Raw genomic sequence first — 23,119 nt, forward strand, 5'->3', positions numbered from 1 at the left:
AGTTCCCACATGGAGTTTCACTCCTCCTCTCATCCAGTTACCAGTTTTTTTTGTTTTTCGTTCATGTTCATCACCTTCACCCCCGCATATGGTTCCAGAGTAACTATAAAAGATTTTCCACCTGATACGAGACACAACGGTTGTTGTTGTTATTGCTGAAACTCAGGATTTTCAAGACTACACAAAAACGGTGAGTGTATGGTTTAAAGCTTTTAAAAACAGGGTAACTAAAACGCTTAATGTCATTACATTTATAGACAATAATATTAGTATTAATGAATTTAACTCTAATTAAATTGATTAATGTGATTAATATAACCTGCAAACTAGAGACTACACTATAAAAAAACAGTGCTTAATAATTGACATTTGAAGTAAGACGTGTGTAATTCTTTAAGAATTTATCAAAAGATTTCATTTTTTCAATGACAGATTTTACTTTTAATTTTATCTCTGTTGCTTTACAGATGAGTGCACCCAAACTTCAGGAAAGGTTTGTAATCTTGCTCACATTTTAAGAACAATGGAAGATTTGCACTTTATATACAGCCAAATGAAAACTATGAAACTAAATAAAGATTTAAATGTTTTATGGTAATAAAGACAAAAACATGAAATAGAAAAGAAGGATTAGTAAGGTTTTTGTAAAGCCATTTTTTTAAAATGTGCATATAAATCGTATTTATATACCCATGTTATTGTCTCGTTACATTTAGTTATGAATTAAATTAATAATCTAAGTGCCATATTTTGCAAAAACATGCACATATTTTTCTCACAATAGCAATTTTATATCTTGTAATTTTCCTCCCAGTTCTGACGTTTTTTCTCAAAACTGTGAGAAATAAACTTGCAATTCAGATTTTTTTTTTACCGATTGTGATTTTTTTTTTTAATCTGAGAACTGAGATATGATCTTGCAACTCTGACTTTTTGTTCTCCCAGTTCAGCCACAATTTAGATATTTTTTCCCTCAGAATTGCAAGATACAAACTTAACAAACAAAATATAGTCCAATTTATAAATAAATAAAGTAAATTATTAGGAGGGGGATTTGTTCCCAATGTCTAGTGTTTATGGCCCTGAAACAGAAGTGATGTTAAATACAGCACTAGTCTATCCGTCTGTTTGTTTGTCTTTGTGGCTAATGCAGTGGTGAGGTGAGAATTGCACACTCTCTAAACATGGATGAGGAGGAGTTTGTAGTCAGTAGAAGAGAAACGGTTTTTCAAAGCCTGCAGAAACTCAAGATACACTGCAGTCAGGTCAAACATCTTATACTTTAATTATCCATCTACCATTTCTTCTGGAATTGACCAACAGTTGGTGGTTGCTTATGAATGCTAAATCAAGCTTGTGCATTTCAGACAGATGTGCCGAACATTGCATTACTGGGTTCTGGAGGAGGACAAAGAGCATGGTGGGTTTGCTGGGATCGCTGGTTGAGCTTGATAAAGCGGGTCTTCTCGACTGCATGCTTTATCTGAGCGGAGTCTCTGGATCCACCTGGTATGAACCCTGAGAAACAACAAACACAGAGAGATTGAATTGGGTTGAATGTCAAAAATGACAGCAGTATGTTCTTCTCTGAAGGTGCATGGCCTCCTTATACCAAGAACCAGACTGGTCCACCAAACTACAGACTGTGAAAGACAAAATCATCGAGAGACTCAGTGGCCCTAAAGTTAGCTGGAAAGACGTATATGTCAAACTTACCAAATATTACCATGGGAAAGACTTCTTCAGCTTGACTGATGTCTGGGCCGCTGTAGTCATCACAAGATACGTGAAAGAGGTCAGTAAGTATTTATAATACTTATAATACTGCATGATCTACAGTAAACACAGTCTACAAATCTACCTGCTATAGACTTTATGTAGCTCCGCCCCTTTTCAGCAACCTGAGTTTCCAAGTTGGGGGAGCATGGAGAGGCAGACGCAATAGATGTATTATATTGATAGTAAATATATTGCAAATAGATAATAAAATTTTCCCATTTAAACCAAATTGAGTCAAAAAGTAGTGTGATTACATTACCTAAAATGTGTGATGTATTGGATTATATTACTAAACTAACAATGTAATCATAGCAATTCACTTTACGTTCACTTTACTTTATGAAAAGTATGTATAACTTCCCAGAAGGACTTAAAAAAGGACCAGTTATGGTAACTGACTTTAGGAATGTCACAACAAGCCAATCAGAATCAAGTATTTCAGTGAGCTGTTGGCAGTTACTAATGCTACATTCCAGCCAACTCGAAATTCGAGTTTTCACAACCTACAAGAAATGTCCCTTGAGAAGATATACTAAAATGGTTGTTGAAATGAGAGGTGTGAGGGGTGTACTCACTTTTGTGACATACTGTAACTAGCTTTTATATAGCAATTATACATTTTATATTAGCAATGCACCGATTGCAACTTTCTTGGTTGATTCTGATTTCTGATTTTTTTTCAGTAAGTTTGACCTGCCAATTCTGCCAATTTTTGCAGACTCTGAATTTTGCATTTAATTATAAAATATATTATTAAACATTACAGGATTTTCTTACAACAAAATAACAAAATAAAGTGCTTTGTGTCTTGAAGAAGGTATAAAACGAGTTCCTGTAAATAACATAGTAGAGTTATACTAACAAAAATCTTTTCCTCAATGTATTTTCTTCTTTTATAATAAAATAAATGACTAAACATTACACGACCTTCTTACAATAGAATAACTTTAACAACATAAAGTGCTCTGTGCCTTGAAAACATTAGAAATAAAATAGAACTAACAAAGTAGGCTTACTAACAAAAATCTACTTTTCTTCAATTAATTTTATTACGGAATTTTTTTTAAAAAGAGGTCATCAGATGCCTCATCAGATTCTTTAGGGTCTTAATGAAAAGTCTTTAATATACTTTGGTAAAAAATTCTCAATAGTAATGTAAAAAAAACACCCCTTTACCTTGTCAAAATCAGCTCTGCAAAAACTGTTTTTATAGTAGGGTCCCTTTAAATGCAAATGAGCTCTGCTTGCCCCGCCCCTCTCTGCCGTGGGATGATGAATCCTAATGTTTACTTTAGCTGCATTTAGTCGTGTTTAGCCACATTTAGCGGTGAAACTTTCCAACTAGCACATTATTAAGAAAGGCCATTTACAAAGATGCATAAAAACCCTTATAACTCACTTCTGCTGTGGGTGAAGCTGCATCAGGAACGAACATAGATGCATATGTAGATCAGGATCGGCTCCTTCCTTTCAAAACTGAAAGTAACATTAATAATGTTCTGGAGTAAATGACGACTGCTATGTTCATTATTACATCCAACAACAGTGATGTTCATCCTCAAATGTTTCCACCAGTGTGGTGATCTGGAAAACATCAAATGCAGCCTTGACTAATATAGGTAGATACATAAATAAATAAATACATACAGTACCGCCGCTCCCTATACGCAGAGTACGCAGTCTGCGTAGGGCACCAACTCCCAGGGGGGCACCATCCCAGCTGCTCAAAAAAAAAAAATCGTTTTTATATATTATAATAATAAATTAATAATATACATATACAAATAAACAAAAATATAAAAATATAAACGTATATATTGCATTTTACGGTGAACGCAGAGTAGGCTAGTAAGAACACGTGATGACGCGCCCTCACCTCTGTTTACGGCTGCCTATTTGGCCAAAAATTATGATAATAATTGATGGACAATATGCCTGGTCCTGGAAAAAGACATCAAAAGTCCGGCGCCGAGAAACGAAAGAAAAAAAAAGCCCAAGATGAAGCCCACGTGCATCACTTTCAGGTGCGTTCATAATCCTGTGAAACTTTATTTTATTCTGTCGACGTTAATAATGTGTTTTAATGTCGGTAATAATTTCACGACGAACGCATCTTTCTTAATATGAATAGCCCAAGCAGATCTAAGTAAACACGGTGACTTAAAATGCATTGTATTAAAACACAGAAGCAATTATGATTATTGATTAATAATGACCGTATGGTGTCATTAAATAACAGTGTTAAAATACATAATCTAATACAAAATTAACAGTTCACATTACAATTTTAATAAAAATGCCTGAAAAGGGCACCAAAGGCCTGGTAAATGCAGTTGTTACACTTACATGATGATCGAATTCCTTGTGTAATATTGACCAAACATTTAAAATATCCACAAAATCTTTCCTATCATTTCCTCAACAAAAATATGTGGACATCATAACCCTTGTCTGCTTTATTGTCAAAGTCTGCTTTATTGTAAATTTTGAACTTTGGAAAGCTCCAGCAGATGACAGTGTTGATTTTATTTCAGTTTATTATTGTTTATTTTATTAAGATTTCACATTTTGAAATGTTTTATTTAAAGTGTAATTTTAGTTTGTATTTTTTGCTGTAGAGCTACAATTGTAATTTATAAATGATACAATTTATTTATGTATTTACTTTTATTTAAATAAAGTTCTATTTTGGCCCCTATAGTAGGTGTTTTTTTTTTTTACTTCCGTAATATTTGGGGGAGGGGGCACAAAAGTAAATTTCTGCTTAGGGCACCCATTTGGCCAGCAGCGGCCCTGAATACATATATTTTTTTCTCTACAGATTGACGAACTCACACTCACAGATCATTGGGACCATCTCAGCAAAGACCCGTTTCCCATCTACACAGTGATCGACAAGCAGTTTAAAAAGGAGAAAGAGGAAGAAGGTCTGTGTTGGTGTATATAAGAGAAAGACTGTGACTATGCTCAAGTCAGCTGTTTTGTGGTCTTGTTTTCTGTCTGCAGACCCCTGGTTTGAGATCAGTCCTTATGAAGCAGGTTATTCCCTCATTGGAGCGTTTGTGGAAACCTCCAGCTTCGGCAGCAAGTTTGACAAGGGCTCTAAGAAAAAAACTCAGCCTGAAATGGACATGCTCTACCTGCAAGGTAACAAACTCTGTTAAGAGAGTTTATTTATATTTGATCAGTATACACTGAACTTATAGTGTGTCAAAGCTAAAATATAAACATCATTACAATTAGCACATTGCACATTGTTTTTGAACATAACACTTCTCAATACACTAAAATACACTAAAAAAATAATTAAAGAAGAGATCATTTATGCTGAACAATTTAAAGGCTATACTTTTTGTACATTTTGTTTTAAAAGTGATATGTTCACTGAAAACTTAACTGTGTTTTCTGCAGCTCTGTGTGGCAGCGCTTTAGCTGATGAAGAGGAGATTAAGAAATTCCTCTGGGAACTAATAAACAGTAAAGCTACATCCAAAGATTTAGTTCTGCTTAAAGATGACAGTCACTTTATCATCATGTGAACTCTGATTGCATTTGATATGTCCCCCCAGATTTCTTTCACTGTTTAACACCTGTAATAGAATTGGAGATGTTTGAGGAAATGAAGAAAGGTAAAGCTTTTCTTTGCATTGCTGCTTTTATTTATTACTAAGTTTTATTTGTGTTTGTCACTGATGTACATGTTTCCTTATAAAGGTGACAAATAAAAGATGAGTTCTAATTGTGATAATCTTTCATTTGGTTACAGTGCCTTGCAAAATTATTCATACCCCTTCTTTTTTTTTTTCACATTTTGTTATGTTGCTGCCTTATGTTAAACTACTTTAAATTACTTTTTTCCCCACATCCATCTACACTCCCTACTCCATAATGGCAAAGCAAAATTTTTTTTTTTTTTTTGCAGAGACAATTCAAATTGTGCTCTCGCGAGACCTCTGGATTTCCAGGGTAGCAAAGAATGACATAATTGCCAAATGCAGATGTGCAAAGCTTGTCAGATCAGACCCAAAAAGACTTGAGTTAAGGGTATGAATACTTATCTACTTATTTCAGTGTTTTATTTTTTAGTAAATTTGTAAAATTTGCAAATCTGGCATGGAGTGTAAATTGATGTGGGGAAAAACTAATTTAAAGCAGTTTAACATAATGCTGCAACAAAACAAAATGTGAAAAAAATGAAGGGGTATGAATACTTCTGCAAGGCACCGTATAAAGACTGTTAATAACCTTTAACACTTTTTAAATTCCTTTTCCAAATAACAATGTTATCAATCTTAGTTTTTCCTGCAACATTTGCTGATACATTATTCTAATAAAAAAATAATAATATTATTATATTAATATATTAACAGATGCAACTAATCTGCCCTGAGCTAATAGCCTAATTAACAGTTGTAATTTTACTAACATAAACAAAGATTAATAAATATAAAATGTTACTGAATAGATCATGAGAATTATCAAATTTATTTTAGCTTTATCAAAGTATTTGGACAATATTGAGTGTCTGTTGAACAGTGGAGTATGAAGAACCTAAAAGCTATACTTAAGTAAAAATACAGATATGTTACCAGAAAATGACTTTGTTAGAAGTTGAAGTCACTGTTTGGAATATTGCTTGAGTAAAAGTCTAAGTATTTGTGACCGGTCTCTATTGGAACTCTGCGTTGTGTGTGTTGACATTGAAGGAGACCGGACAACAGAAATTTCACAGGCCGGATTTTAATTCTGTATGAATAAAAATGAAAAAAAATCACTGCAAGCTCGAGTCTGGCCTTCTCTCAATCAGCCTCTCTTCAGGCGCATTTACCGCGAACTGAACAACATTTTTCTCATTTCACATATTTGAGTTTCTCAAATAAACAACTCAATATTGTTTAACATTTCAAAAAAAAATAAAGCATTTTACACAAATTAAAAACAATATAAACAGAAACATGAAAGTGAACATACCTGTATGAATAAAAATGAAAAAAAATCACTGCAAGCTCGAGTCTGGCCTTCTCTCAATCAGCCTGTTAGCAAAAGGCATTATTTTAGCCAACAGAGCTTGCACACTCATGCTTACATTCATGAATTCGCTCCAACAATACATGCTTTAACTCATAACATAATTCACACAAACTTCATACATGTTTGAATACGATTAAAGTGCATTTCAGAACAAATTACATGTTATACTACATTAAAAAAAACTCATTTCAAACTTTTCTGACAGAGCGTCAGTACAACCCACCTCTCTTCAGGCGCATTTACCGCGAACTGAAGGAGAGCAACCAGAACCGGAACATGAAAGAACATCGCAAAGAATCTTAAAGGGGCCACGCACCGTATTAAACAAAACTGAAAAATGACCGTGTAACCATAGAAATATGACATCTCAATTAATAGAAATCAATATTTGAAGTATAAATGAAATTCCAGAATGCAAAATAATGAAAGAAATATAACAAATGATAATAACAAAGGGAGATTTTGAGTGAAATTAATTAATAAATATAACATCTGTTACATTCACCTCCCCTAATTTCACCAAAATTATGCATGTGCATAAAGAGGACTTACTAAAGAATCACAATGCAAAAATTTCACAGTTACAGCAATAAAAGCTATCTGTCTTGACAGATACAGAGAAATTTGAGGGTGATCAGGCCTCAAAACCTCTTAGTAAAGTATGTTGCCAAATACACCATACCACACTTAACCTTTGCAACAAATCCTCATTCACATTATTCTCATATCACATGGCAATGAAAATTTATCCCAAAAAGGAATAGAAAATAAACTTCCTACCCAATCACGGATATTAGAATAGGCTTAAAAGGGACTGTGACTTTTCCTGGAACCTGTTTGACAAACTTGGCATTTTAAATGGCTTTTGAGCCATGGTCTCAATCAGACGGTTGACTTGTTTTACCACTCTACCAGCCCGTGTTGTAATAGTGCCTTGCGCTTGTTCAGGACCTGGCATTGACACATCATCACGTACAGGTAAGTCGGAGTTAACAATACCTGAATTAGTAAAGTCGAATGTTGCCATTACATTGTCACAATTAGAAGTTCCTGTGCTCAATGTTTTTTCAGGGAGCATCCGGTTTTGGCTGTCTTGACCAGAATTAACACAGTAAGTATCATCACTTTCCTCTGTATCCTGTTCCATTTGTACATCAAAACTTTCTGAACTCTTTGAAACATCTTCACTCAATACTAATGAATGCGCTTCGTTTTCAAGATCTTCATCCTCCAAGGAATCAGTGGAATTTGTTGATTGGCTCTCACACTCAGAATCGTTCGAGCAATCGGCAACCGTTGATCCACATGTGTCATCCTCAGGACATGTCACCGGTAAGAAACTGATATCTAAGAGCATGTTTCGATGTACCACTTTAATGTGTCCTTTGTCATCCTTCACTTTGTATATGTGTGTCTGGGGTTCATTATCCACAATGGTGTACACAGTAGGTTCCCATCTATCTGCCAACTTCCTTTTTCCTCTTTCTCCTTTATTGGCAATGAGCACTCTATCTCCATTGTTCAAATGTACTCCCTTGATCTTGCGGTTATACATCTTGGTCTGTTTCCTCTGTTCTTGTACAGCATGTTTTTGAGCAATTTCAGCTGCTTCGTGAAGATGAGACATTAAAGTGGCGACATAACTGCTATAATCAACAATCACTGGATCCTTTGATACTTGCTTGAACATTATGTCCACAGGTAATCGTGGGACACGGCCAAACATGAGTTGGAAAGGTGCGTAACCTGTCGTCTCATGTATTGTTGAGTTGTAAGCGAAGGTCAGAGTCTGAATTTGTTGTGGCCACTTATCCTTAGATCTCAGAGGCAAGGAGCGAAGCATACTTCCTAATGTTCGGTTGAACCGCTCTGTGATGCCATTTCCCATAGGATGATAGGCCGTTGTACGAGATTTGGAGACCCCAGAAAGTGCAAGCAGTTCAGCAATGAGCTCACTCTCAAAATTTGTTCCTTGATCCGTATGGATCCGCTCAGGAAACCCATACACACAGAACACATGGTCCCATATCTTCCGAGCAACTTGCTTAGCCGTCTGATTGATGCAAGGAAAGGCGTGTGCAAGTTTAGTAAAATGATCCGTCAGGACCAACACATCAACTGAACGCTGTTTGTTATCTTCTGCACTCCAAAAGTCAAGACAAACCAACTCCATAGGTGCAGAAGTCTGAATACTTTCGAGTGGAGCTCGAGCAGCTGGCTCAGGTGTTTTTGCCAGAATGCACCGCCTGCAACACTTCACATATTCTCTGATCTCACGCTCCATCTTGGGCCAGAAGAAGCGCTGTCTTGCCAAGTGAACTGTTCTAGCCTGTCCTTGGTGACCAGCAAGATCGTGAAGGCCATGTAAAGCTTTTTCTACCATGCTCTGAGGCAGAACATACTGATGTCTTTTTTGTCTGCTTATAGGTTCCTTAGTCACCCTGTACAGAATCCCATCACACACTTTTAAGTGATCCCATTGCTTGACAAGGGCTAAAGCTCTATAGTCGAGTTTTTCCCTCTCTCTTCTTGAAGGGCGTCTTTTACGAAGCACGAAAGGGAGAACCTTGGAAATGGTAAGGTCGAGCTCTTGACTTCTTTCCAACTCGTCATGAGAGAACATAGGCAGAGGTTGTTCACCATGGCTTATGTCTGCAATCTGCTGAACTGACTGCACCAGCTGAACTGCTCGTGTCACTGTCGCCATTTCCCAGTCATCTTGGACATGGCAAAGTGTCTTGACGGCAACTGGATCACATGACTGCACATGACAGCTCGATTGACATCCCACCTGATCACTTATCTTGTGGCAATCAACCTTCAGACGAAACACATCCTGTATCCCTTCTTCTCCTACAGCATCAGCTTCGGTAAGTAAGCGGTTGTAACTCTCATTCATGAGCCTATGACTAATTGATCTTGCAAATGGATCTCTGCTTAAGGCATCAGCCACAATGTTCTTGACTCCTGCAATATGTTTTATGTCAAAAGAATAAGGGGCTAATTTTGAAACCCACCTTTGTTCACAGGCATCGAGTTTCGGCTTAGTCATAATGTGCGTAAGTGGATTGTTGTCAGTCCAAACTATGAAGGTGTGCCCCTTGAGCCAGTGACTGAACTTTTCGCACACACTCCACTTCAAAGCCAAAAACTCGAGCCTGTGTGCAGGGTACTTCTTCTGTGACACGGTTAGGGTCTTACTGGCGAAGGCAATTGGCCGAGCTATTTCTTCCCCTGCCGGAACTTGGGATAGCACAGCACCTAAGCCATCCAGAGACGCGTCAATTGAAAGAATCAAAGGCCTGGAGAAATCAGGATGCGCAAGCACAGCACAGTTCAGCAACCTCTCCTTGAGTGTATTGAAAGCAATATCACATTCTTCTGTCCAATCATTTGGATTCAACTTCCTAAACGTGCCCACAGGCTTCCTAATTTTCGCTTTACTCCGTCTCTTCTGACCCGCAGTCAGAGCAAAGAGAGGCTTGGCAATTGAAGAACAATTAGGAATAAAGTGTTGATAATAGAAAATCATTCCTAAAAATGACTTGATTCTTCGTGCTGATGGAGTGCAACCATCTTCCTCCATAAGTTGCATTTTGGACATTTTGGATATAACATCCACCTTCGTGAAGTCCACGGAAACTCCATGGCCAGAAATAGTATGACCCAAGAACTTAACTGAATCACGCAAGAAATGACACTTTTTGGGACTCAGTTTCAAATGATGTAACCTAAGCCGCTGAAAAACCATTTCAAGCCTGCTCAAGGCCTCTTGTTCTGTGGGCGCAAACACAAGTAAATCGTCCAAATAGCACAGTAAGCTGGTAAAGTTCATATCTCCAAAAATGCTAAGCATCATCCGCATGAATGAAGCTGGACTGTTGCACAAGCCTTGTGGCATGCGGTTATACTCATGTAGTCCCATAGGAGTAATGAAAGCAGTGTATTTTTTGTCTTGTTCATGCATAGGCAGATTATAGAATCCAGAGGTTAAGTCCAAAGTGCTGAAGAAATTGTTACCTCCTAAAGCAGCAAGGCAGTCTGACTGATGGGGGAGTGGGTGAGCATCTTTGAGTGTTCTCGCATTAAGCCACCTGAAGTCTGTACAAATGCGGAGGCTTCCATCCTTTTTCCACACAAGTACTAATGGCGATGCATATTCGCTTACAGATTTTCTTATTATCTCTTGCTCCTCCATTTCAGTTAACACCTCGCGCAACTTCTGGTAGTGAGCAGGAGGGATCCTCCGATATGGCAACCGGAATGGCCTCTCATCTGTAAGTCGGATGCGATGTTCAAATTCCTTAGCCTCACCACAGTCTAAGGGATGTTTAGAGAACACATCATTGTAATTCACCAACAACTGCACAAGTTTCTCTTTGGATGCTTCAGTAACTTTGCAGTGACTGATGTCAATTTCGCTTAACCCAACATCTTGCAATCTCAAATCTGAAGCACAATTTGGGGCAACTTCCACCTCTGAACTACCTTCCTTTAGCTTTCCAGTGCCCTGGAAAACTGGGAAATCTTCCACAGCCAGACAAGGTGAAACATCTGCCAATTTCCGATTCTTTCTTAACGTGACAGGTTGGTCAGACAAATTGGTTATCTTCATAGGTACCCACCTATCACCCCACATAGATGTTATCACACGAGCTACCATGATGTTTCTTGGCATAGTCTTGGAAGCAGTGGGTTCAACGAGAATGGTGCTCCCAAGGGACAATGGAGTGTTGCTGGGCAGTCTTCCCCACACTAAATGCTCTTGGTTAGCAGCAAGAGTGACAGCATGATGGAGCTTAACTGTTCCGATTTTGCTAGGGATCTCATCATGTCGCCAGCGTGTGAGATTAGACATAACATCCAAAAAGTGTTCACCGTCCGGTGATAACTGTGTAGCACGTTGCGATATGAATTCCCAATACTCATCTGTGTTCTTCATTCTGTTCACAACATGTTTAATCAAGTTGGAGCCAAGAATTAAATCATCATGTTGTCCTGGAACAACGAGAACTGGAACTTGACAGCTGATGCCATACACTTTCATACTAACTTCGTACAAACATTTTGGCTGTGCGGTCCTACCCCCAACACCGACAAGAATGATATTCTCAGGTAGTGATTTTTTGTCCAAGACAACATTTTCAGCTAACAACTTTTGTTCAGCTATCTCACTGAGGGTACAAGACATGGAGCCAGTGTCAAGCATTCCTCTCATGTGGAACTGGCCATTTAAAATCACAGAAGTATAGAAAAGCTCATCAAAAGTCTTTATTGTCTGCATATTTTGTGCGTATATCACGCAAGTACCATCAAGTGCTGTATGGCATACATTCTCATACTGCAGCTCCAGATCACTTATGAGGGTTTGATCATCACCCACACATCCCCTCTCCAAATGTGGGTCTAATGGTTTAAAGGACCAGCTCCTCGTGGAGAGTTGTATGCCTCTAGGCTGTCATGACTACTCCACTTCGGGCACTCTCTTTTCCTGTGTCCATGTTCGAAACAAAACAAGCATAAACCGTCTCTTCTACAATGTGCAACTGTAGAGTGGTCCATGCCTCTGCACACTTTGCAAAACTTCCTGCTCACATTCCCATACCTAAATGAATCTACAGGTACAGAGGGGGTTTGCATGCTTTGTTTCAGCACACGATCGAGCAAACTGATAAGAGACTGAGTGCAGCTGTCACCTGTCTGACCTGATGGTGTAACTGGCAACTCACTGCGACCTGTTGAAACTTTCAGCTCGTTTCCAGGTGTTCCATCATCCAAATTCAACATTTGGGCATTAGCAGCAACAGGCTTCGCAAAGGCAGAACGATTAGACTGCACCTTCATTTGTGCTCTTTTCTCAGCTTGATACTCATCAAGACGTTCTTGTATTTCAGCCGCTGTCCACCTATCAGCAGACTTGAACCTCAAGATAGCAGACAGAGACTGGTCAGGGCAATGTTTAACAAACATTTGTGTCACCTCACGAGTAGGATCTTCAATACTTCTACCCTGCCTTCTCAAACCCTCGTCAGCAACATCAACAGCTTTGTTGAGCCGAATCCAATATTCCATTGCATTCTCTCCTGCTACAGGTAAAGTACCATAAAAGTCAGCAAGCGGCATAGATGAATATGTCAATTCACTGAAGTGTTGTTTGAGTATGTCTGTGACAATTCTTGGGTTTGTTTTAGGCTTCAGCGATGGATTGCTGCGTAGTGCTATCTTAATTACATCTTTGGCTCTTCCCATTAAGTTCGACATGATCTCATCCGCTTGATCGGCTAAAGGAACACCTTTCTTTCTCATATAAACATCCATGAGTTCTTCCCATTCGTGTACTGATAATTTGTCAGATCCATCCCCTCTGAAACAGGGAGGCGCCTTAACATCAGGCTTCATCACAAACTTCATGCCGGTCAAATTAAGAGAAGGTGACCCCATGAGAACCTGGCTGGTCCCTATGCTCTGCGTTTGAATGTCAGGACACTCTTTTTTATCACTGCTTTTCTTCAGCTGATCAGATATTGACTGCCCTATTTGTTGAGCAAGCTGTGTGATTAAACTACTCAAATCGGCATTACTGTGTTCTCGGCTGTCTGAAGCAGCACCTTCGCACTTTTCTGATTCAGTAGTATGTACTCTACCGGGATTACGGGTAGAACAGAAATCAGGAGAGCCAATATTAACTGTCCTTCTGAGTGGTGTCTGTTCAAGTTCACCAAATATACGCCCCCTAGCAAAACCCAATTCAAACCCATCATTAGAGGAGTAACTTGTCTTCTCACTATTTTGTGACATCTTGAGTTTCACAGATCAACAAAAATAAATTAAAACAGATAATGACCACAGAAAAAAAACTGTTCACATGTGTACACACCTAAAAGTAATACACAAATCAGATTATTAAACAAAAATTCTTCTTTTTCAAATGAAACGTTTTCTAAGTCTTTTTTTTTTCTGTAAATATGAAGTTTCAACCTTTTTTGAATTATATACAGTCTAATGTCCAACCTGTGTTTCCTTTGGCACAAATACAGGCAGAATTTGGACGTTCCAGAATGCAGCAAACCCCGGCGACCAAGCTGACGTTGATCGATGAGGATCCACGATGACTTGCATCAAACAAAAGTCACGGCACCAATGTGACCGGTCTCTATTGGAACTCTGCGTTGTGTGTGTTGACATTGAAGGAGACCGGACAACAGAAATTTCACAGGCCGGATTTTAATTCTGTATGAATAAAAATGAAAAAAAATCACTGCAAGCTCGAGTCTGGCCTTCTCTCAATCAGCCTCTCTTCAGGCGCATTTACCGCGAACTGAACAACATTTTTCTCATTTCACATATTTGAGTTTCTCAAATAAACAACTCAATATTGTTTAACATTTCAAAAAAAAATAAAGCATTTTACACAAATTAAAAACAATATAAACAGAAACATGAAAGTGAACATACCTGTATGAATAAAAATGAAAAAAAATCACTGCAAGCTCGAGTCTGGCCTTCTCTCAATCAGCCTGTTAGCAAAAGGCATTATTTTAGCCAACAGAGCTTGCACACTCATGCTTACATTCATGAATTCGCTCCAACAATACATGCTTTAACTCATAACATAATTCACACAAACTTCATACATGTTTGAATACGATTAAAGTGCATTTCAGAACAAATTACATGTTATACTACATTAAAAAAAACTCATTTCAAACTTTTCTGACAGAGCGTCAGTACAACCCACCTCTCTTCAGGCGCATTTACCGCGAACTGAAGGAGAGCAACCAGAACCGGAACATGAAAGAACATCGCAAAGAATCTTAAAGGGGCCACGCACCGTATTAAACAAAACTGAAAAATGACCGTGTAACCATAGAAATATGACATCTCAATTAATAGAAATCAATATTTGAAGTATAAATGAAATTCCAGAATGCAAAATAATGAAAGAAATATAACAAATGATAATAACAAAGGGAGATTTTGAGTGAAATTAATTAATAAATATAACATCTGTTACATATTGAAAGTAAAAGTATCAGTAAATGCCTTTTTTTTTCACAATTGCGAGTTTATTTTATCCATTTCTGAGATAAAAGTCTGAATTATGAGTTTATATTGCAAATCTGACTTTATTTCTCACAGTTGCACCCAATTCAGAGAAAAAAAGATTCAGAATCGAGTTTGTATCTTGCAATTCTGGGGGGAAAAAAGCCAGAATTTCCTGAAAAGAATCAGAATTGCGAGATACAAACTTGTATCTAGTTTTATCTCACAATTATGAATTATGAGTTTCTAAACTTTGTGTTTGGAAATAAAGAGGTAACTAAATTTCTATGCAAATGCAAAATTTCTTTGAAGGAAAGGCAATCTTTTTGTGAGCAAACATTTTCTAGATAGAATGCAAAACTTTTGTAAAAACTTTTTTTTTCATCCAGTTTTGCAAAAATAAGAAAAAAAAAAACTTTTTTCTCACAGATGTGATTTTACATCTTTCAGTTCCGACTGAAATCCTGACGTCTGACTATTTTGTAGTAAGTAACGAATATGCTTCAGGGAAATGTATTGGAGTAAAAATATACATTTTGATTAGGAAATGTAGTGGACCACTGCTGTTGAATGATGAATTTGAGGTTGCAAAGCTTACATTCAAGACTTTTTGCATTGTGCTTATGTTTGTTCAATGTGTATTTTCTTCCAAAGATCCGAATGACCCGCCGGTATACAAGTGTTACCAGGTGCTCATGCATCTTGTGGATGTTAATCTTGCGGTTTTGAACAACAAAGATTGTTTTGATCTTGATCAATCCATCAGAAAAACACTGAAAGGTGAGCTAGAAGTCTGCGAGAATTCATTTAGAGAAATTTAGTTATTTGTAGTTTATTTTTAATATCTTTTTATTGTGGTCAGTGTTGGGGGTAACGTATTACAAGTAACGCAAGTTACGTAATAATGTGACTTTTAAGTAACTAGTAAAGTAACGCATTACTTTTTAATTGACAAGAAAATATCTGAGTTACTTTTTCAAATAAGTAACGCCAGTTACGTTTTCCTCTCATTTATTGATTAAAAGCTCTCCTGTCCCCATGTTGAGAGAAATTGTGAGTAAGATGTTACTTTAGTTCTAGAATAAATGTGAACATGCATTAATTCATCTCACTCACTAAAAAAACAGAAACAGTATTCCTCAAAATGAATAAAAACTGTGAAATTCAATGCAAACCTGCAATAATTAAATGTTAAATAAAACAAATATCCTTTATGTATTTAATCCCATTTTATTAACCTTCGATGATCCAATTCATCCATACTAATAAGCAAAAATTACTCAAGATAATCTAACATTTGTTTTCCTTTTTTTTCTTGAAGAGTTGACATTTGTTCTTCTGTGGTCTACTGTACAGACGTCAATTTACTTTTCTCTAAGCCTGAGGCTTTTGCTGTAAAAAGGCTTTTACATTTGACAAAAATAGAACTGTTTATATTAAAAACAAGCAAGCAAGCCCTGCCCAGACTTAAAAAGTAACGCAAAAGTAACGAAACATTACTTTCCATTAAAAGTAACTAAGTAACGTAATTAATTACGTTTTAGGGAGTAACTCAATATTACAATGCATTACTTTTAAAAGTAACTTTCCCCAACACTGCACTGAGGCAACATGCAAAAATATCTGTTTTGGCCAACAAAAAAGAACTAAAGGACAAACAAACTAGAATTATATTAAAACCCGAAATCAATAATGTACATTTCTCTCATTCACAGAGCTCGATGGAGGCAAATGTCACCTGATTTTTCCAGGAGAAAAAAGTGATCTTGCTAAATACACTGAGGAAGTATGTACTCATTTGAGTCATTTGTTTCATTCGGAGCGTTACGGTAGGTTGAATTGTCTGTACGGTTGATTTGTATATTGTACTTCTTTTTGATTTCCTAGCCATATTAAGGCGAGACACTGCAGGTGAATAGGTAAAAAAAATTAACTAATAGTTATCACCTTACTTACCAAGTTGATTAATTACATTGATAATTGCAAACATTTTTTGTATTACAAGTTTTCTAAAATGTTAGGTTTAAATATGCAAATCAGGCATTATATGACGAAATATGCGCTAATACGCATACATTTCTAGCACAAAAAAAATCTAAAGACTGGATGAAGTCAGTTTTTCTTGTTTTTTTTTTCTGACATATTAGAGTCAAATGTTTTTACAGAGAGGATTTTGGATATCTCATTTTGTCACGCCATAATTAAGAAAAAAACTGTTTTTTTTTTTTTACAATTTTGTGGGGAATAAAATGTTGTAAAAAAAAAACAAGCAAAGCATATCTGAATAAATCCCTCTGTAAAAACCTTCAGGATATAGACAGGAATAAAAATGTAAAGTTTGGAAAACTGAGAACGGCCTTTAAAAATATGTATTGTAATTGAAATCTATTGACGCAAATAGATAAACACTTAACAGTGTCTTCTGGGTGTTTTCTTTCCACTTGTCTGAAAAAACAGTGTTTTTACCTGCAGTGTCTCCCCTTAATACATAAACCCAGAAATGTTTTACTCTAACATTCAATAAATTAAGCAATAAAGTCTGTTAAAGGTTTTAACAGACCGATGGCACTGAAGATTTTTGAAATGAAAAAGAGATTTCTGTCATTTTGTTTAAAAAGTCTGTTCACCAAGAACTTTGATGCTTCAAAACATTCCTAAAGAATTGTAAAATTAACACACTTCACGCTTGTCTTGATAATGTTTGTATAATCATGAAAGCCGAAATTAAAACTAAAATTTGAGTAATTACACAGCCCTACTTTAAAGTCAACTAAAAAACAATACACATAAAAACTTCATCAGAAACTAAATTTAACACTGTGCTGTATTTTAGATGTTCAGATCTGGACACGCATTTGTATATGCATGGCTTGGTGGATCTGGGGCAGGACTTATAACTTCCTTCACAAAATGGGAGGTGAGAACAGACCTGTTATCATCAAGAAATTAAATGAGAATAATACAACAAACACACTCATTTGATGCTGTGACCCTCCAGATAAAACACTGCCTCCTGCTCTTCTGAAAAGTGAGACGAGAGACTATGAAGATGCAGGACTGTTGCTGAACTCACCCTACTTCTCAGTGCTGAGAGAAGAAAGAAACATTGATCTTATCATTTCCCTCGATTTCAGTGATGGCGATCCTTTCGCGGTATTAATTCAATATCATACTCTAATAAAAGTTAAATGTTTTCATTTTGGCCTTTATTTACAGTTAAACATCGACCAGCAATCATAAAAGCATTCAAATTTGGTGACAAAAGTCCAAGTGTGAAAAATCTACACCCTTGAAAATCATAACAAAGCCTGTTTGACTTTGGAAAGCAAGTTCTCTCCTTAAATATTAAGAGAACAAACAACAGATTAATGAGGTAATCCAAATTTCACAAAAAGCTTAAAAATCCTCTTCGGGAATATTACTACTTTCAAGCTTTTTCCATGCCTTAAATTTCAAAAAGTTAAATTCAAGCACTTTAAGCACCTTGTAGGAAATCTGATAATATTTTAATAATTGAAAAAGACAGTTCACAGCTCTCTTTTTTTATGGTTTTTGTTTTTAAAAAGTATTTTTATTTTATTTTACATTTTTATGACTGAATAGGCTTGATTAACTTTTTTTTTCTATCAAGTCACAAACCCATTCAGTTTGGGAAACCCTGGTGTAAATGTAATTTTTAATGCATTTCATGATGTTGATGTCAAATAATTTTCTCTATGCTTTTTTTTTTTTTTTAATAAATCAATATGGTACATTTACTGGAAAGTTTAAAATAAACAAGGTAAAAAAAGTTGCCTAATCTAAAACGTTACAATTTGTTAATTACAATTAACCCAGTGCTGCTTAAAGCACTGATTATTTCAGATTGCATCTTTGTTCTAATGCATTTATTTGTGTGGTTGCTTGTAATTTGTTCTTGCATTATTACTGACAGTTTACTTGTCTTTAACATTATTTAAATACTACAAATAATTTTTTTCCCCCACTAATGATTTCAATAAATAACAACAAATTAATTTGAATGGAAATGTTTTTCTAGCCCTTTTAATGAAGTTATACTGCTATATTTTTCCAATGCAGACAGTGACCGAAACCTACAAGCGGTGTGAAGACCTAAGGATCCCCTTCCCGGAAGTCAACATTCCCAGCGAAGACCAGAAAAAAACCAAAGGACTTCTATGTGTTCAAAGGCCACAACGTTCCAACCGTGATTCACATCCCTCTGTTTAATGTGGTCAACTGTGGAGGCAAGTTAAGATTGTTTAGCTAAATTAACCTAAACTATCAGCTGTGTTTTAATGTAAGTGTGTTTCTGTTTCATCAGATCATATTGAGACCTGGAGGAAAAATTATAAGACCTTTCAAGGTCCTTACAGCGCTGAGATGATCACTGATCTTATGGAGGTTGCTGGAAAAAACATCTCAAACAACAGAGAGAAACTGCTGGAGGAGATTCGTGCGGCGATTAGGCAGAAAAGACACGACTGATGAAATGTTCTGAAATGAGTCCTTACTGTTTGCATTTTTTTATTTCAATTAATGACAATGTTCAACATTTTTTGTTTAATGTTTCTGCATGTTTCAATGGAAGCCTGTTTATGCCATGGAATAAAAAAATACAATAAAATAAAAATAAGGTTACTGCGACTTCTCACAATTGTGACTTTTTTTCTCCGAACATAAAAGTCAGAATTTCTGAGATATAAACTTGCAATTCTGAGAAATTAAGTCAGAATTGTGAAATATAAACTTTTATAAATCAATACTGTGAACATGTCTTTTTTTCTCCTCAGAACTGGATTTTGTACCTCGCAACTGCAAGTTTATATCTCACAATTCTGGGGGAAAAAGTCAGAATTTTGAGACAAAAAGTCACTATTATCTTTTTTCATTCATTTTATTTCTTTTTTATTTATTCCATACGTTTCAGTCTGTTCCTTCAGGCTTGAATTTTATTAATCAATAAACAGATAATCATTAATAAATGAGCCATAAAACATATTGATGTGCGAGTCCCACCATTGTAATATGATATTCCTGTAAAGATTCATTGGAGAGGAATGTTGTAGGCCCTGCAGAAATAACTCATCATAAATGAGAACACCTCCTCTAAAAATGAACAAATTCGGCAATAACCCATTACTCAGAATTCACTAGAGATATGAAGTTTCAGTAAATATGCTCAATCAATTACTAAAGAAGCATGTCATAATTATTCAGGGAAATGAGATTGTGAAAACATGTTGAGTTGCAAAAATGAGTGAGCACACCCTCCTCAAAGTTCCCTGAAATAATCAGGCCTCCACTTTAAGCTTTCATTTAGTGAGGAGTGTTTTTTTCCCCCAGGAAAATGCCAAGCAGTTGTCTCAGAGCCAGAAACAGCTCTAACATGCAAAGTGAATGCAAGGAACTAACTACTGCAGTCAACGAACAAGAAACTTATATGTGACCCAGGAGCACAAACCAAGTCATAAGTGTCATTAAAAAAAAAAAAAAAAAAAAAAAAAAAAAAGACATTTGCGATGTATACATAATCTGAAAGATGAATAAATAAGATTTCCATTAATGGACAACTATTTGAAAATCTGCAATCTGACGGTGCAAAAAAAAAAAAAAAAAAGTAGAAAAATTGCCTTTAAAATTGTCCAAATCAAGCTCTTAGCAATGCATATTACTAATCTAAAATTAAGTTTAGATATATTTACGGCAGGCATTTAAAAAAAAAAAAATCTTCATGGGACATGATCTTTACTTAATATCCTAATGATTTTGATCATTTGGACCTATACAATGTATTTTTGGCTATTAATATGTCTGTACTTAAGACTGGTTTTGTGATCCAGGGTCACATATAGCCTTTTCCAAGGCCCATATTTACAAAATATAGACTTCTGAGAACCCATTCTCTGAGACCAAGTCAATCATTTTGGTTCTAAGGCGAGGACATTGAGAAGTGCCTGGTTCCCACAGTAAAGTTCGGTGACAGTAAAAGCGGTGTGTTTGAGTACTGAAAGTGTGAAGGAGTTTACACTTTCACTGTATTCACACACCACTGCATTGTTTTTGGATATTGACATTGATATTGCTGTTAACCCATTTCAATATTTTTTTATTTGCTTATTGTTATGTTAACACCATATGTGACCCGGGACCACAAAACCATGTCATAAGGGTCAGTTCATACATAATAAAGCTGAATAAATAAGCTTTCCATTGATGTATGGTTTGTTAGGATAAGACGATATTTGGCTGAGATGCAACTCTTTGAAATTCTGGAATCTAAAGGTTGCAAAAAAAAATAAAAAATATTGAGAAAAATCGAAAAAGTAAAAAAAAAAAAGAAGAAAAAAAAAGACAAGAGTTGTGAAATAAAAAGTCGCAATTGCAAGAAAAAACCCAGAATTGAGAGTTTATGCCTGAAATATATCTGATAGTTCTAAAAGAATTGTCAGAATTGCGAGTTTATGTGACTCAATTCTGAGAAAAATGCATAAGACAATATTTGGCTGCAACTATTTGAAATTCTGGCATCTGAAGGTGCAAAAAATCTAAATATTGAGAAAATCGCCTTTAAAATTGTCCAAATCAAGTTCTTAGCAATGCATATTACTTATCTAAAATTAGGTTTAGCTGTATTTATGGTAGGAAATTTTAAAAACATCTTCATGGGACATGATCTGTACTTAATATTCTAATGATTTTTGGCATAAAAGAAAAATTGATCATTTTTGGCTGAGATGCAACTATTTGAAATTCTGAAAACTGAGGGTGCAAAATGTCTAAATATCGAAAAAATTGACTTTAAAGTTGTCCAAATGAAGTTCTTAGCAATGCATATTACTAATCAAAAATTGCATTTTTATATTCATGGTAAGAAAACCTACAAAAAATCTTAATGGAACATCATCTTTACTTAATATCCTTATGATTTTTGGCATAAAAGAAAAATTGATCTTTTTGACCTATACAATTTTGGCTATTGCTACAAATATACCAGTGAATTTCCACAAGTTGATATGATTCTTTAGGGTCTTAATGAGAAGTCTATAACATACTTTGGTTAAAATTTTTCAATAGTAGTGTAAAAAAAAAAAAAAACTCTTTTTACCTTGTCAAAATCAGCCCTTTTTAGAGTGAGCTACTCTGTTGCATGTTCCTTTAAATGCTAATGAGCTCTGCTCACCCCGCCCCTCTCTGCTGTCGGATGATGAGCCGTAATGTTTACTTTAGCCTCATTTAGCTGCTAAACTTGTTAACTAGCACATTATTAAGAAAGGCCATTTGCAAAGATGCATATGTAGATCGGGATCGGTGCTTTCCTTATTAAAACCAAAAGTAATGTTAATCCTCTGCATCTTCAGCGGCTCAGATGTCGGGAGTTAATGACGACTGCTATGTTCATTATTACATCCAACAACAGAACACCTCAATCACTCAGAGACATTCTTATCTTCCTCTGCACCTGAGTCACACAATGGCGATCAGAGTCGGACTGTTTCAGCTCGGTGAGGGCGGGGCTAAGGTAAGGCGGTCATGTCAATCAACTATCGTGGGAGTGGCCTCTGTCTGTGTTTCATCACACCCACAAGAAGCTGAGAATGACCTGATTTTAAAAAGGGGATATTACTTTTAACGATTAAAAAAATACCACTGGGTGGATTTTTATCATTGTAAGGTGGTTGTGTACACAAACTGCCAACATTAATGTTCAAACAACATGGAAAAGTGAGTTTTGCATCCGATAGCCCCTTTAAGAATGGTTTTGTGGTCCAGAGTCACATGTGCTTTGATATAAAAAATGTTTGCAATTGCAACACTTGCTTTGTTAGGATGAATAGGCAACAGTTGTGAAAGCTAGATGCCCGAGTTTGGCAAAACTTAACGAGAAAATACATAGTGGTGAAGAAAGCATGTTGCAACATCAAGCGGAGATGAGACAGACGAAGACTACAGTGAAGAAGAGGAAGAGTGCTAGACGCAGCAGTGCAAGTGAAAGAGGAAGGACATCCGTTTTATGTAGTTGGATGTTTCCAAAAAAGTATAAAAGGTCTAAGAAGTAAACCACTCTTCATATGCTCCATGCATTAAGCGTGGAAGACACCTGGTACATGATTTATTGTGGCAATCGCCTCCCGTGAGACTACAAAACTGAGACTACAAACTGAACCTCAAACAAGAAGAGTCTTCTACATCATTCCTGAAGAACTTCAGTCTGCTGTGCAGGTGAGTGCTTCATGGTTTAGGCTAGATTTGACTATCCTAACAC

At 36.2% G+C, this 23,119-nt stretch overlaps 1 pseudogene; it reads left to right on the forward strand.

Annotated features, from left to right (window-relative positions):
- Positions 1-467: 467 nt before the first annotated feature.
- On the forward strand, positions 468-19,341 carry LOC141334964 (cytosolic phospholipase A2 gamma-like; annotated as a pseudogene).
- Positions 19,342-23,119: the final 3,778 nt, after the last annotated feature.

This window comes from Garra rufa, chromosome 5 (genome assembly GCF_049309525.1).
Source record: "Garra rufa chromosome 5, GarRuf1.0, whole genome shotgun sequence".
NCBI lineage: Eukaryota > Metazoa > Chordata > Actinopteri > Cypriniformes > Cyprinidae > Garra > Garra rufa.